The sequence below is a fragment of the Oxyura jamaicensis genome, chromosome 1, assembly GCF_011077185.1.
Source record: "Oxyura jamaicensis isolate SHBP4307 breed ruddy duck chromosome 1, BPBGC_Ojam_1.0, whole genome shotgun sequence".
NCBI lineage: Eukaryota > Metazoa > Chordata > Aves > Anseriformes > Anatidae > Oxyura > Oxyura jamaicensis.
Genome location: NC_048893.1, coordinates 114,500,698 through 114,518,441, shown reverse-complemented (window position 1 = coordinate 114,518,441; position 17,744 = coordinate 114,500,698).

Genomic DNA, 17,744 nt, shown 5'->3' with positions numbered 1-17,744 from the left:
GGAGGCGGCGGCGGCGGGGGGAGGGCGCGCGCGAGGCGCTGCTGACGTTGGCCTCTCCCCGGAGCCTCCCTCGTGATTTTGGCCCCGCGCGGCGGGGGCCGTTGGCGGCGCGCGCGCTGCCCGCCGGCCGTTGCGCCTCAAAGCTGAGGGGGGGAGGGAGGGAACCGTGTGGGGACACCGGGAGCTAAGGGGCGGCCACGGGGACGGTCCCAGGCGCTCCCGGGCCCGGCGGGGGAGTGATGTGTTGGGAGGCGTGCGGGCTGCTCCACGGGAGCTGCGTTTCCCCCCAGCCTCCTCCTGCCCTCCCCGCGCCCCGCCGTCCCGGCTCGTCAGGGAGCGGGGAGGCGTGGGGCTGTGCGGAAAGTTGCGGGCCCTGTCATTGAGTTAAGTAATGGCTGCTCCCGTCGGCCCAAGATGGCCGGACAGGGAGGAGAAAGGGAAGGGGGGGGGGGGAGGTAAACACGAAACAAACAGCGGGGACGGAGGCGCCTCGCCCCGAGCGCGGAGGGCCTCCCCCCCACTCACACACACCCGGTGAGCACCGAGGGAAACTCCCGGCTGCGCCTCGCGAGTTGGCTCCGGCCGCCCCCCGGCTGCTCCCCGGCGTCCGCGGAGCTGGCGTCGTCCTTATCAACCTGTAGCACGTTCGAGCTGCCGGGCCGCGAGCTGCCGACAAAGGCTGTGCAAGGCTGAGTATCTGCGAGTGGGATCTGGAGCCTGCGCGCGAAGGAAACACTCGCGCAGCAGGAAGAAGAAATAATAATAATAAAAAAAAAAGTCGGGCTCTGAAAGCACCACACGGCCGAAGCAGGGGGCTCTGTTCCTCTGGGTCCCGCTTTCTGACTTGTTCCTGTCAGGAGCTCCGCGTTTGACACTTTATTCGGCCTATTGTATTGTTGTGCCCGGGCTCTGTGCTGATATTTTCACGTGGAGATATTTTTTCTTCCCCCTTTGTTTTTTATTTTTTATTTTTTTTTTTGCTTGGTTGATCTGGAGCCCCAACTCCACGCTGCGTAGGATTCGGTGGCTTAGGCCCTCACTCGTGCTTGGATGTTTATTTCTGGCGTAATTCGAAAAGCTCAATGTCAGGACGTGGGGGGAGGGACGGACGAAAAGCAAGTACACTTTTCTTTTGTGCTTACATTAAAAAACAACAACAACAAAATAAACCTTGCTATTCCGTTTTGAATTTTGGAGTTAGCTGCTAAAAGTATTTTTCCAGATAAAAAGGTAGGGGAGTGACACGTCAGACCAGTTAAATAACGTCCATTAACTGTTAGTGGACTAGAACCGAGGTCTGCTGAGTGAGTGCTGCTGAAGCTATCGGGAGCGTTACAGAGAATCGTATGGGATAGAGCTTAAGGAGGCCAGCTCGAAAATAAAAGTACCGTGTTAATTAGATTGTGTCACATAACATCGTTAGGTTAAGTTTTATTTTGCATACTGTAAAATTAAGGAAAGTGGGCAGCAGTTCAGCACGTTGGATTTTGAGTTTTCTTGCATTTGATGCCTTTATTTTTTTATGCCAGTCGATTAAAGTTTTAGTATTTACAGTCTGTGTCAGGTCCATGAAGTTGTGCAGCATTTTGATATTTTTGAAGTACGTTTCTGGAAATACTGTTGAATCTTCTCTTACTGCATCAGTGTATGACTCCATGGGGCAAATACTGCTGTTTGTTTTTTTTGTTTGTTTGTTTGTTTTTTTTTTTTTTAAATTATATTCCACCTCGGTTTCCTGACAGTGTTTTGGACGTTTATGAATTGCATGCTAACTTCGGAAGTGTGTTCTTTGTAGAACTTGTCACTGAGAAAAGTAGATTGTTGAGGAAGTAGATTAAAATGTTGCTGTTCAATGCAAAGACGTTTCAGAGGAATTTCATGGCTTGAACCAGATGCGGTTTTGTTTGTGCCTTTTGCTTTCTGGGAACACAAGTGATTTGATTACAGTTATCAATAAGTAAAAAGTTGTTTTTAAGATGCTTGTTACTCAAACAATTCATTATTTTTTTTTGCATGCGTGAAGCTTTATAGGTTCTGTAAAATCTACGCCACAAGGGAGGGTTTAGAGTAATTATTCTAGCAGACCATTTAAATTTTCACGTAATGGTCATTTTTATTGCAGAAAGTGTGGACGTACGTGTGTGCATTTAATGTTGAGGTTTTGCAGTGAGAGTAATGAAATCTTTCCTTTTGTGCATGGAGCAACAACAGCTAACAAAGACCCTGGGCTCTGTAATTATGAAATCCTAACTGAGTGATTTAAGAATCTACTAGCCAGCGCATTGTAAAGTAACGTGAGATTTATGTGGAAGGCTAACAGGTAAGGAAAGCCGTGGAGCCATGTTTCTGGAGGAATCCTTCACAAAGGCAAAAGTATGTCAGGGCTTCCCATAAGGCGGGAGCAGCGCATCTGCTGTGGAACCCTCTGGAAAGAGGGGGGGGGGGGGGGTGCTGCGATGCCCAGCTGTGTTCCCTGTGGTCAGGGTGGTGGGAGCTGCGTAGAGTCCCTGGGGACTGGTGGGGGGGGTAGAGTCCTGGGTTGCTGGTGTCCAGGGAACTGCTCCTTTCTCTACCCCAGCCCTTGTGCAGCAGCAGGGCTCTGGCATGGGCTTGGATTCGGAGCCTCAACACCACGAGGTGCTGCCCTGGTTTTTAGGGGGTTTCACTCAGCAGGGGATGGCACATTGGCTTAAGCTCTGACAGGCCAAGCAGGGGATCGCGTGGAGCCTGAGCTGGGGGACCTCTAGCTTCGTGAAGCCACACCCTGGCAGGGTTGAACAGTAAGAAATCCGGGATCTCTTCCAGGGATGGAGGAAGCTTTGTGTCCAGAGCTTTAACGTAGTTGTGGGTTTTGTTCATACTCCAGATCTGGACCAGAGTCCCTGTTTCTGGTAGTTTCACTTCGTAGGATATCTGACCGTAGTAGAATGAACTAAACTGGGTTCTGCTGCTGAGTGTAACGAATGAAAAGAGCAGATATGACATCAGATCTATACAATATTTATGGGGAGTATTGAAGATACTGAGTAAAGGTCAGCAGTGCTGTGTTGTTGCTCCACATATTGGATGTGTGATAAGCCAGTAAAAAAAATCAAACTTTTATGCAATTGTGTAAGCGCTGCTAGTATTTGTGACAAAGAAATAGAATTTGCTGTTGTCAAAAATTGTTTGTTTTTCAGAAAAAGAGCTTGAAAATAATAGTTTGCAGCTATAGTGGTTTTGGGGCAGAAAAGAGGGGAAATTGAAAGAGACATCTCCTTTCAAGGCAGTTGAAATGCTGAAAATCCAATGTAGCTGGTCTCGTTTAGGCGAAAGTGCACACAGTTGCACTTCTATAGTTGACAAGATGTGAAGGAGAAAAAAAAATAATCCTGCTGGTATCCTGATGTCTCTTTCTCCCAGAAAGATGTTTGTTCTCGTGGGAGGTGGACCTGATAATTACCTGGGGGGGCATATGCTGTTTTGGAAGTGAGCTGCAGTTTCCTTTTCCTCTTACTCCTTTTATTTATTTATTTTTTAACTCTATTGTTTTGCCAAAGTGGACTCTTGGTGACAAATCTTGGTTTCATAAGCTATAATTATTTGGCTCCTATACAGATTTAGGTTGATGTAGTTGGTCTAATTTATTGAATTTAAGATGTTTGGTAATTCCTATTCATTGAGCTTAATCAGTTTGTCATGTCCTGTGGACAAAATTTGAAGCATGTTTCCATTTAACAGTATTGATGTCGAAGTCGATACAAAGAGAGATGAAGTAGTTTGTTGTAATATACCAGTTTTAGGTCTCTGTTACCTTTTGTGGCTTTGTGGACCTTTTGTTTTGCAGCTGATTTTTAAAAATCACGTTTTCTTTGTGCAAAGGCCACGCATGTTGACAAAATTAACAAAGCGATCATCTGTGCTTTTACTTAGCATACAAAATAAGCGCACGGCGACAATATTCTTTCACCTTCGTTATAATTGTAGGTGTAACTTGTTTAAAAATAGTTCTGGACAGTGTGAATTAGTATATAGTGACTTTGTCCCTTTGGTGTTGACATTAATGTTAATTTTCTACTAATCTATAATTAAATATTCTCAGTTTTAATTGTAACAGGCTGCTTGAAAAATTATTATGCAGGAAAACATTTTAACAGATTAGTCTAGGTGTAGTAAAGTCTTTTTTTTAATTTAATAACTTTGGAAACATTTTGGCTTAATTTATTTTCATCAAAACCAAGAAAAATTGCTTTAAAAGTAATTATAGTGTTAGCCTCACATAATGGCAGTGCTGGGAATTGAGAAACTGGGAACTGATACTATGAGACATTTGTAAGCCATTCCAGGAAGTGGGATGCCTTTCCAGTTTCTGCAAATTTCTATCTCAGCTGTTCCTATGTTTTATTTTTTATGTTTTATTTTTTTTTTATTTTTTTTAATGCGTTCTACATTTCTTATTTGCTTATTGAGCATACTGGCTGTTAATGTGGAACAAGTTGGAGTTGGATAACGTTTTGTAAATCATGTTACGGGTGGAACTGGTTTCGTAGCCCCTCCTGAGGGTGTCTGGAAGTTGAAATATTTGAAGTAAAAATTGTAACTGTGTCTATTAGATAGCTGGGAATGATGTACAGATTTTAAAGATCAGTATTTCTCTGCATGCTGCTCATGTTTCATGCTAATATGGTGGGTTTTTTTAGGATCCAATTAAGGTAACGGATGACACATTCTACAGTTCATGGTTGTACCATGTTTATACTTTGAAATTGCAATATTTTAAAACAGCCTATATGATATTTATCTATCTTGGTACTTAAAGACTTAATTATATGCTTGCAACATTTGTATTGCATCTGGTATTAAAAATAACTCTTTATATATATATATATGGACATTGCACAGTACTTTTTGCTCAAGTATGAGCTACTCGGAATGTTTTCATACTTTCAAAGCTGGTGTTTAAGGCATATTTATTTAAAATAGTGGGTTTTATTGCTTAAAACTTATTTTTTTTAACCTTTTGGCTCTTTCTTAAGTTTAAAGTGCAGGGTTGTGACTACTTCCTGAGGGCAAAGAAAAAATTGAAGTTAAAATTTTACTGTTGTCATTTTAATACATTAATAAAAAGGTAAGCAGGGACCTGATCTCTTCAAATGACACAATTTCATACAAGTTCAGTTAAGATTGCAGGAAAACTAGCATACTGGTCTTTGCATTTCAGTAAGCTTTATGTTCTCTATCAGGAGACTATTATTAGGGAATACAGTGTAAGATTTTTCTTTGTTATATTGTCTTTCCATGTTTTTTGTGGAATAAACATTGCTACATATGGCAGCTTCTAAATACTAGTCTACCTAGTCTGTGGAGGCTGAAGCAGTATGTTTCTGTAAGTGACACGTACACATAGACTTAGGATAATTCATGCTCTACTGCCTTAATTGTTAAATAGACAGGGCAAACAGTGGGGATGAAGAAGAAGAGAGAAATACTGTGTTGATATCTTCTGAAGTTAGTGTTGAAAGCATCATCTAAAAAGTATACCGTGTGTTTGTTCTATATACCATTTTAGAAAAGAGTAGATGTTCAATCCTTGGGCAACTCAGCTTGTAGAGCCATTTGTTTCCTTTAACATTTCTACAGTCAGAGAAAATTAAGGGGGGTTATGAAAAAATATTTATGGCCACGAAGTGATTTTACAGTGATTAACGTTTATTACAAGACTTCCTGGTACAAGAATTAAATGCCGTGGCCCACTTTTTTTTTTTTTTTTTTTCTTTATCCCACTGGGAGTTAGGCGAGTTTACGTTCTGTGGAGAAATTAAGCTTTGGTTTCCAGCCTTACAAATTCATGAATTAGGCTTTAGGTTAATCATGGTCAGTGAACAAAAATATCGTTGTTCTTGGTCCTCAACTGAGAGGGTTTTTGGGTAACGGGAGGGATTTGGCACTACTTTCAACCTATTGAAATGGAAATAAATGTGTATTTGTGAAAACTAAAATGGTTATGTAAAACTAGTTACTGCTGGAACGGGGTTAGATGAGTTTCTGCAGAAAAGGGCTAAGCAGGTGAGTGGAGAGTCTGAAGTGAGCATGTTGCTGAGCAAGGTGATGGGTCTCAGCAGTTTGGATAATTCCAGAAGCTGATCTGTTGTCATGCTCATGCTGGCTCCTTAGGGGTAGGTAGGTGCATGTGTACATCTGTCAGTCCTGTAGTTCAGACCTGTACAACTCGTGTAAGCTAGGTTTGTTTCAAACTCCCTTCTTGGTGAGGTTCTCCAGCTATGGTGTTGAACGTAATGTTTCAATAATCTATCTTCACAATTAGAAATGGAAGTGATGCTCATTAAACTTCAAGTAGCATTATAGGGACCGGTTGACTCGTTGTTACATGCGTTAACAATGTTAATCCTGTTCGGTAGCAGAGTACCTCTTTGTAGTTAAACAAGACAATGCCCAACTCCGTGGGCCTGTAAGGAGCCCTACAGAGGCTGTCAGGATTTGTGTAGAAGTACCTGAAAGCATAATCTTGGTACCTTACAGAACACTTTTGTTGTAAGGAAGGAAAGGATCTGTGTTTGGTAATGTCTAATCTGAATTTGTTAGACCAGAGAAGTCATGTAAAGTAAGAGAAGAGAGTTAAATACTATATATGATCTTGGTTTGCAGATAAATGTAATAAAGAAATCACCCTAATAGTTGCAATGCCTCTTAAGGAGAGTTTGTTTTCAAATCAATCTGCTCAAAGCCTGCTTTCAAAACTAGTTCTGTTGACACCGTCAAAAGTACTGTGTGCCTGCCATTTGATAGGGTTTGCATTCGAGACTAAGAAAGTTTGTTGAATGGAACATCTTTAAAGTCAGCTAGCGTGTTTTTGCAGCAAGTGGGGTGGGTCAGGTATTATTCTTGATACCAGATACTATTTTCTGTATCTAAAGAATCCTGGGGAAGTGTTCCCTGTGCACACAGAGCACCATGTGAATGAATAAAAAGTCCCTTAAACGCGTTAGTGAGTTGAAGAATGCTCTTTCTCAGATACTTTCACTTTAGAGTGTAAGGGTGCGTGGATCGCCGTCAGAGCTGTTCTGACAAAATAGTTGCCTCTATGGTTCTTGCAGTCGCTGCATAGCATTCGTGGAAGAAGCTTGTTTAATTAAGTTGTATAATAAAGAGTTTTCTTTAAAGGGAGTGACTAAATGTGTTATGAATTACAAGCAGAACACTATATATCTACATGTGAATTTCCTTTGTGGTAAGTTGTTAAATTAATTGTTGTTTGTTAAAATGGCTGTAAGTCATTTCCTTTTCTCACAGTGGTGTTTTGAGGATTATGATTCACTTTTCAATATAGATTGGTTACTAAGTTCTGAAGCAGATTGACTCGTGGATATGCTTTTCATTAAATTTCTGGTTGCATTTGAAGAATTTCAAAATTCTGAACAATTTCAGGATATCATTTTTAGCATTAGTAAAAAGTTCCAGTGCAACAGCTTTTAAAATTGAGCCAATAAATCTTTTTTTATTTTTTTTTGTACTATTGCTCCTTTCATTGGACTTGCCATTTTGACTTTTTACACGAACACTGTTTTCATTACCTTATGATTTAAAAACTTACTCACACAAGACTTTAGAGGATAATAGTGAATTGAAGTTAAAGCTTTAGTTTTATGCATTTTTCCTGTAGGTAACAATTTTAAGTAGTCTGTGTTTTTGTCCCTGCGCTGCTTCTTATATGTGCTAATAAAACCATTTTTGGGGTAAATCAGTAAATCAGGCTGGAGAATTGATTCAGATTAAAAAATTAATAAAAATAGTAAAAATGGGAAACTCCTTAGTTTTAATAACCAGTACATTTTATAGTGCAGACTCAAAAAGGGATGCGCTTTTGTAATGAGAGAGAGATTTGAGAGCCTACCTCGTATGCATCCCTCTTAGTGAGACACTATTTCTGGAAGGGATATTTGTAAAACGTGCTGAGGCCAAAAGGATTAGTCTCCCTTTCTTAAGGGAAGCACAAGTCGCTAGGGTTACATTATTACATTTGGAGAGGAAGGATGAAGTGAGTGCAGTGGCCTAGCTTCATTACCCTCTCTAAAGGAAGACCTAGTGTTGTATGGAGTTAGTCTGCCACTACGAGAGCTGGGATGGTTTCAGATCTGAACATACGTGCGGCAGCTAAGAATGCCAGAATCTATGTGACAAGGATTGTAGAAGAAAGCTGAATATTTTTTATGAAGCTGTTTCATGTCATTGTGGTCATGGCTCTGCATGGGGGGGCTGTATATGGGCTGAGGGATCCAGGTTGCATGCTCCATAAATTGCATTTGAACCTGCCTACTGAAAATCAGGCTTCCATTTGCCTTTGGGGAAGGAGAGAAGTGAAGCAGCCTTCTGGGAAGGTTTTTCAAAAAGAATATAATGTTACAGTAAAAACGAGGTTTGCAGTGAAAGAGAGGTTGAAAAGGAAGGTTCAGGAAGAGTGGGAAACCAAGGAATTGAATAGGTGACATAGTGATGCAGGCAAAATGGGGTGGTGGTGGCAAAGGCAGTAGAAATTACAGTATATTTTATATTTAGTTTCTTCTGTAACTACCTGAAACTTGGTCCTGGTTACCATCTAACTGTTACTGTTAACTTAAGGTGGCATTTAAGCTATTAGGTGCTGTTCCCTGCCACAAAAGGTTTTAAAAGCAGGGTAAACAGGATTAGAATAGGCGTAAGGAAGTTGAGGAGGGTGTGGGGAGAGTGTGAAAAATCCTGAGAAGTTATATGTCGTCAGTTCTGAATATAATCATGCCTTTGCTTTCTCCTGTTACTGAAGTAAAAGTTAGGAATGGTAGACAAAGCAGCTCCTTTTGCAGAAGCATTGGCTGTGTCTTTATCTTCTACTGCTGCCTCTGGTTCCCCCCCCCCTTAACACTTAAGGAGGGCAAGAGCTAAGAAACCTGCTGCTTCTGCTTTTTCCTTGAGGTGAAAATGAAGGCCAAGAAGAAACTGTCACGTCTCAGTTCTCATCTCATGCTTTGCTGCCTTTAGATTTGAAGGATGGAGAAAGCTGAGCAAGTATGTAAGGTGTAGGTGGATATGTTAAAAGGGCAAGAAATAGTTTTAAGTTTGGAATTCAAAAGCTTGAGTAAGGGAGAGTGATGCTGATCTTCAGGATGCACCAAAGCGTAAAAGGAGTACAAGGCGTGGTGGGAGGATAAGGAAAATGGAAAACATCCATTACATAACATCATAAAGCATGTCATAAGCAGCCTCTGATAGGAAAGAAAAAGCAGAATGGGATTGGGAAGAATGAAGAAGTACAAAAATGGAATACATCAGTTGGTAAACTGTAAAAGAGCTTCTGGACATGTTACAGATACGTAGCTAAAGGTAAATGAAAACCACTGTTTCTGAAAACTTCATGTGTTCTTAGTCCTTGGTGTGGTGAACAGAAATGGGTTGCCCTCTGTGTATTTGTAAACTCTCCTAACCTCTCTGGGTTTTAACTGTTGGGAAACCAAAGCCTTTCAATTTGTGATTTCATTAACACTTGTGCATTGTAAGTTTTCAAAGACCAGAGAATCAAACTGATTGAAGGGGCACTCATGATTTGGAGTGTTACCTGTTAAAAACATTAGTAGATCAGGCTTAAAGATCCTTCTGTGCTTTTAAAAAAAAACTTTATTTTTTGTTTGCTTTTTAAGAGAAATAATTATTTATTTGTCCCTTTCTTGGTTCAAAGGAAAGGGTGTGAGTGTAACTTCTATAATTTCTGAAAAAAATCCCTAGTTAGAAACTGTTGTTCAGCTAATTTTGGATCAGAACATTACATAATCAGTGCTTAAGAGTTGGGGAAATTAAAAAAAAAGAAAAGAAAAACTTGTGTGTGAAAACAAAGGGTATGAGAGGGATGCGTGTCTGAGCCAGCCTCTTCTAGCCTCTTTATGGGAATATAAAATATGCTTCAAATATGCTCTTAGCATAGGAGCACATGTAATGTAGACTGTGAGTTAACTTTTTGGACTGTAATGGAGGGCTTTCTTAACTGTCCTTGCTATATGGAGGAAATTAATAGTTGAAATGGCTTTAATGCCTCTTCTGTTTGCATGTAGACAGGACAGAAGTTTTGGATGTCCCCATCCCTGAAGGCCAGGGATGGATGGGGCTTTGGGCATCCTGGTCTGGTAGGAGGTGTCCCTGCCTATGGCACAGGGGATGGAACCAGGTGGGCTTTGAGGTCCCTTCTGACCCAAACCAGTCTGCGGTTCTGTGATGAGAGGGGCTTACACTCACAGCAGAATGCAGTTTTGGTGCCTACATAAAATGAGATGACAGACGGGTCTGTGTTAACTAGTGTGCAGCAGAAAGTCTATTTTTTAACCATAAATGTACTCTCTTAACCTACAATTTCATATGTTAATGACCTTACTAATAACATTTGGCAGTTTTCTGGGATTAGTTATGCGCTATCCATATTCGCTGTTCCAGTGGGATTTTTTTTTGACGCACAGCGTCAGTATGAGGCACCTTTTCAAGTTCATTTGATCTGAATAATTTGAAAATAGTATTAGTGGTTGAACAAGACGTGGAAAGGAGACACACATTACATTAAAGAAAATGGAAAGCACAGCAGAAGTTACGTTGTGGTTTAGAAAGCTATTGCAGAGATGTAGATGGGACAGTTGAAGGAATTGTGGAAGGTTGTTTAAGGATTCCTTAGATAATTGTGTGTGATAGGGTTAGGATTGTTGTTAGGACTGTGATGACTAATCTTGACTTATCATCGGTTAATCTGGGAATGTAGGTGTATTCAGAACTGTGTGAGGAAGAAGATGCAATAGGAATATTGCAATCTATTTGTTCCCTGTCAGTAAAAATGCTGTCATCTCAAGTTGTATTTTTCTTTATTAGTTGGTTTTCTTCCCCAATGGCAGCTTGTTTTTTTGCTTTTGAATGGTAGGATGTTTTCCTGTAATGCCAGTTGTGAATTTAGAGCTTTGCTGGCATTGTGGCCAAAAATCTGAGAAAAACTATGACTCCATTATATCCAGTGAGAAAGGAATCTTTTGTACTACTTACTTCTAATTGCTAATTAATCTAAGTCCTTGGTTGTTTGAAAGAACGGAATAGCTTATGCCCTCCTCTTCAGACCAGCATTTGCCGCTCAGATGCGGAGATTGATGGAAGGGATGATTTTTATTATGATGTCTAGATGCAAGCGATCTTCCTGATAAAGTAGGTAAGCATAGTCATTTTGTACAAGATGCTCTGCAGATTCAGGGAACGTGTGGCACCTATGGAACTGAGGAGCAACTGAGCACTTGCGTGCTTCTCATGAAGGTCTCACAGCCCACCCCAAAGCCCTTTTTGGTTTTAGCTGACTGCTCTGCTTCAGTTTCCGTATTTAGTAATAACAGGTATTTTAGATTGTCTGGGCAAGCAGCAGAGATCTTCTAGAGAAAGCTTGTTGATATTTGTAGATAATTTTAATTTCTTCTAGACTTCTTAAAATATAAGTTAATGAGATGAGACTACAGCTTCCTTAATAGTGAAGCCTTAACTTCAGTGCATTAGAACTCATTCTGGGAGGGGGTTACTCTGCATTAGAACTCATTCTGGGAGGGGGTTACTCAGCACAGATAGGTAGGAATTTCCTAACACCAGGAAACCACCTCCTGAGGAGTAGGTAAGCAGATCAGCAGACTTACCAACTGAAACAGGGAACCAAATTTTTACTACAGGTCATTTCAAAGCTTTTTCCTCGGGGGCTTTCTCACTTCCAGAATCAAAACTCAAAAATGGAACAAACTGATTCAAAGCAATTCATTAATGACTGGCTTGATGTCTGTCAGGCTTTAGACAGCTGGAAAGGAGAAAAACATGTCTGCCCTAATGACTTCATTTTCACTAATTTTCTATAGCATGGGAGAACCTTTCCAGATTTTTGTCATGCCCTTGCTGAAACTGATAAAATTTTGTGTTCTCATAAGCAGGTCACTTGTTTTGCTTAGCACTTTGTTTGCCAGTGTTTCTCTTTTCTAAATAATAATAAAATTAGTGAAGAGTAGTATTTATTAGTACCTCTGCGTATTGGTACCCCAGCTTTAAAGTGACTGTATTATCAAATCTGGATAATTTCTTTGTGCGCACTTGGATCTCAGCTGGACAGCAGTCTCTGCTGCTATAGCTGTGCAGGCATTCTCTTTACTTTGGCAGTACCTATGTAGAAGTTACTCTTTTAACGTCATTGCACTGTTACATGCAATACCAGAATCAAAACCAGTAAGAGCTCTCTGCTGCTGCCCTCGTTGGAAGGTTGAGCCAAGGTGAATGAATTTCTCTTACCTTGGTGTACGAGCAGGCAGAACTTGGTAGAGCAGAACTGTTTTTACTGTTTTTAATGTTTTTTTTAAGTCGGGATGCTGTCTGTGCTGTTGGGGTATTATTTGTATTTCAGTTTTCAGTATCTTCCGTGTTCTCTGCAGCACGAAGAATTCCAATCAACCTTAAATGTTGTTTTAAGTAATGTAGTTTAGAGCCCAGGCCAATGTGATCTTGCTACCTGTTATCTCAAATGACCAGAAAAGCTATGTAATGTCTTACTTATTGTACAATGACTGCACAGGATTTGACTATGGTTATGCAAAAATATTCTCTATGTGAAAACTATTCAGAAGTGATAGCTTTTAAGGAAATAAACATTTGTTAGAGCCTTAATAAAAGGTGCACTGCAAGTTATATGATTGCTAGTTAATGCATGTAAAATTTCCCTGCCAGGATCGTGGTCTGAAAGTGTGTGTAAGAGAAATGTGTTTTTAATGTATGTTGCATTGCACAGTTTTGAAACTCTTCTAGGATAAATAATCCTTTTTATTTTAGAAGTACAGTTCACATTTTTAATCTTTAAACAGTTATTTCTAAGCTTTTTTTTTTTTGAAGGGCAAATTATAGAAATGTGAGAACTGCAGTGACAGTTAAATTTGTATGATCATATGTGTTTTACATTTTATAATACTTGAAGGTTTCAATTTTAAAATGGAACTTTAAAATAATATTCTGGCACTTTTTTTGGTGTGTGTGCAGATTCTTTACTCTTCAACTGCTGTGTCAGCCTACATGTTGATTATAAGCTAGTAGGTTTCTTTTTTTAAAAAAAAACTTGGTTTGGACAAAACATTGGAAAATACAGTTTTGTGGATTAAATCTGCAGTGTCAGAAGAATGACAAGTGTTATGTAGATTTGCAGATAGAAGAACATGATTAAACAACCGGTACATTCTCAAGATGATGCAACATTTATGTAACTTGGTATTTGCTAAACTGGTAGGTCATTTAAATAGAAGAAATTCCCATTTTGTTTAGAAGTTAATGAAATGAGTTCCTAAGCAAGTGGGGCAGGTGCCATGATATTGCCTCTCCTTCCACAGTCGATCCCACTGTTTAAAGTGCTGCTTCTGGATAATTTTGGCTCTTAGTGTGAAGGTGGTTGTCTTTCATTGAAATGCACATTAAAAATAAATGTTGGGTTTTATTCATATGTATTAACAACTCGACATTTGGTTATCCCATTGGTTGGGTCTCTTTATAGAGCCTAAAGGACGATTCCCTTAACTTTGGGAGAGGGATGCCTGTTGGGAAGCCCTACTGCACAGTGCTTGCTCAGGGGATTGAGCTGAAACGAGAGGTGGAGTTTCCACTCCCAGTTGGCATTTACTGCAGAAAAGTGCCCGTGAAGTTGCACATCTGAACAGAGCTGTAGGTCTGTGTATACAAAGTTCTCTTCTCTTTGGCTGGTTGTTTAAGCAGTTGGAGCTTAAAGCTCCATTATACCTCTATACCTATGTTGACCTCTTTAACCTCTCCAGCAACTTAACTGTTTCATTTTTTTTGTGACCCTTCTGTGGGGTGTGAAATCTTAAATTTTCTTTGCACCTAACCCTCTGTCACGTAAGTGGTGTGGTGTGCGAGGTGTGGGTCTTACGCCTGCCTATAGCGATGTGAAAGGGTGTGGGGAAGGCCCGTAGTCTTTCTGTTTAGAAACAAACAGTTTGAAACAATGTTTATTTTCAATATTACTAATTAAGTTCTTCACACTTCTTTAAGTCTACTACTGTGCCTTTCAACTAATATGGCAAGTAAATATGCAAGGAAAAACCTAATTGATTGTGCTAATAATAGTTCTTAATATACACGTACATTCTGGAATAATCCTCAACATTGTTTTCTCTTGATGCAGCATGTAAGTGCTTAGTGGTTTATTTCTGTGCATGGAGCCTGCGTCATCTATGGGGAAATACCTTGAATTTAGTGTCAGCTACTTTTACATGGGCAGTATGTAGAAGCCTCCAGTTTCCAGAATAGGATGGTTTCACTATGGACAGTGGGGACCTCACTAGGGACCTGCAACGATCTCTGAGTCCAGCTTCTGAACGCAGTGTGGTAGCTGAGCTTGTGGAGGTCTGACTTGTGCCCGTGCCCTCAGTGAGTGAAGTGTGAGCTTGTGTCCTCCTAAGCAGATGTGAACCATTCTAGAAGCCATACAGGTACAGTTACCCAGAGCCATCCCAGTGAGCTGAGCTGTTACCTGTAACAGTCTAGGCCTTGGAAGTGGATTTGCATTTACTTTCTGGAATGAAAAGTAATAAAAGTGTGTGACTCGCACGGGAGGAGGGAACAAAGGGCAGAGGGATACAGCTGGTTGTGGGTAGTGGGGGGATTTCTATAATTAAATCAAGAAGATGTATGCTTCCCTTCTCTGACTTGTTTAAAACTACTGTAACCAATGGAGGGAGGGTCTCCCAAGATTTTGGAAAGTAGCCCATGTTGGGGACTTAAATTTTCCCATTAATTGTGCACTCTTACATATATTCCTCTGAAATATGAAAGGTTTTGCTTCCTTCAGGCAGCATGGTGGAGGAAGGAGAGGACATCACAGGACAGAGGAGTCTTGTAATGCTAATCTGGGGCAAAGAAATAGACCTCGTAGTGTTTTTTGTTTTTTTTGTCTTCAGGTGGTACTAAATTACAAACTTCTATTGTAGCACAGCACTATGTGATACTTGCCACACCTGCAAACCTGTATGTCAGGTACAGACTGACCAGTTAGTTGCATCTGGACTGTAAGGTCATGGAGTTGGTGAGTGCCATGGGGTTGTAAATGAGTTCTGGAAATGTTTTGATTCAAGCATAGCTTTAGGGGGGTGAGAGGTGGGAAGGGTTTGTTTGAATACATGACTCATAAGTCCCTTGAAACTATCACAGAGTTTTTTGGGAGGGAGAGGAGGGATACTTGAGAATCACATAGTATCCTTTAAATAGTGACAGCTTTGCTATGTGCACTCTCTCTGGAATACTTAGATTGTTGTAATAGGATTATTTCTTTTGTCTCTCCCCTGTAAATTTGGTGTTAACAGCAAAAATCTTAGTTTATGCAGTTAACTTTGCCCTCTGGTGTTTTGTGTCCTTCCAGACTGGTCTAGCAAGACTTTCGAAACTGGGAAATGAAATTGTTGTACCCATGGACATAACTTGAGCTCTGACTTCAGTGAGTGACATCCCCTCCTTTCCACACCTATAACGTGTCCGTGCTCATTTTCCTACTCTGCAAATTAAGAGGCATTCCTGTGGTTCAGGTTTTAGGCTGCTTTCCACCAGCAAGACTATATGCTCTGCTTTTTAATGGACTTTTTTCCCCATACACAGCGATTTACCTCTTATACACCAACCTTGTGAGTTGCTTGTCACCCTCGTCTTAGGCAACTGCTGATGGTCACAGTGGCTTAGGTGTCCCTGAGCATTGCTTCTGCCTGTGTGTGGCAGTGCCAAATAAATCATAGTGAGTTTCTTGAGGCACCTAAGTGTTCTTTCATTTGATCATGTCAGCAGTCAGGCTGACAACACCTCTCAAGGGAAAGCCGTTGTGTTGTATCACAACTAACAACTTTTTTTTTTTTGCTTAATACTTTGACTGTAGAGGACAACTACCCCTTACACAGCTGGAGTACTAATAGCTGCTTCCCAGTAACTGTTGTCAGATCTTTGTGGACAGGACTGCGGTTACATGCATTTCCTGTTTTCAGGACGTTATTTGGTTGCTCTAATCATTCTAGAAGGCCTCATGCAAGATCCTACTTGCAAACCAACTGTGCGTTAAATTTCATTGACGAGGGTTTTTCACTTAGTGGTTTTGTACTTAGCTTGGCGCTCTTAAAACCTGTTTCACTAACCTACAGCTACAGTTTTTAAAAGGAATATTGCATTTTCAGATATCACTGTCATTATTTGTGTAAAGTTTATCACTATCTGTAGCTTTCATTACAGATAGATTGTGACACAAGTATAGCTTTAGACGGCAATAGCTTTTTGACAGTGAAAGCAAGTAGTAGCATTAGGATGTGAATGCTGAAAATAGCATTTCTCAAGCTTTAAAAAGTGTTTCAGTGATCTGCAGAGATAGTATGGATATTCAGAGTTGGGTTAATGGTAATAAATGGGTGAATTGCTTGATCCAGTACTGAGTCCTGAACAAAAATCATAGCAGAATCCAACTGCCCTCTGCATTTTGCTGGATCCATTTCTTCATTTGTCAAGTGCCGCTAATCTTGTTGAAAACATTTCTATTTTGGAGAGAAAAATTATCAGACACTTTTTTGAGAATTAAGAATACTTCAATACAATAGGTGATAGAGTGGCTATTTGTATGTATTTTGGAAAGAAGTAAGTCAGAGTTAGAAGCCTACCAGCTGGGTGGATGATGCAGCGGAAAGCAAGCTCCATGCTTCTACCCATTTGAATGCAAGTGGGGGGAATGTCTTGGGGGAAAAAATGCCATGAACAATTACTTGGAACAGAGTGCTTTTAGAAAACTTGAGAAGGAAGCCTAGCATTATAAAACTTGAAAAAAATATCCTTTCTAATGTAACTGCTGTGATTCCTCAATGCCTGTTTTTCTTGTAGCGCTTTGTTAGCTCTTGAGATCAGAGCTGCTCATTCATTTGGTTCCATGCTATGGGTGGCAGTGCATGTTGGGCATAAGACACTGGAATTTACTTAAAGTGATATCCAATCTCTTTTCTTTTTTCTTCTGTGTAAGTTGCTTGTTAACAGAAAGTTATGAATAGCTGTTTAATTTTTTGCTTCAAAAACTTTTGATGTTTTTACATAAAGTTTTGGAAGCACATCACAGATCATGTAATGGTGATGACATTCTGTGAATGTTCATGCTCTTTTACTCCTTCGTTTTTCTTTTTTGGATATTGCTAAACTAAAATTTCTCTTCAAGTTTCAGAGAAAACTGTTTCACAAATGAGCTTTGAAGAATGGTTAGCTTTGTGTAAAGCAAAGCTAGTTTGTATAAGGATGGGAAGCTTCAGTTAAGTTAGCTGAGACTGACATACCTGCAGTGTTAGTACTTGTCCCGTTCCAGTAATGCTGGAATTAAAACCAAAACATAATCTGAAAGACCACAACAGGTGGGCTTGGTTCTTAATAAATTAAAAAAAAAAATGGTAAAAAAAAAAAAGCATTCCTTCATTAATTAATATTTTCAATTCAGGATTCTCCTGAGAGAATCCAAACACTGAATCCCACGTGTATTTATATTGTTGAGACTGGCCAGGTTTCAAAAATTGTCTGTGGTTTTTGGGTCTGCAGTTAATGCTCTCCACTTAAAGACAATGTATTTGCCTCTTCTCTGGACAGTAGAGATGCCATAGTTTAAAATCCTAAGAAGTTAGTTTAGTCTTGTACCCACAGCTTTCCCAAATACTTTAATCCAGAAG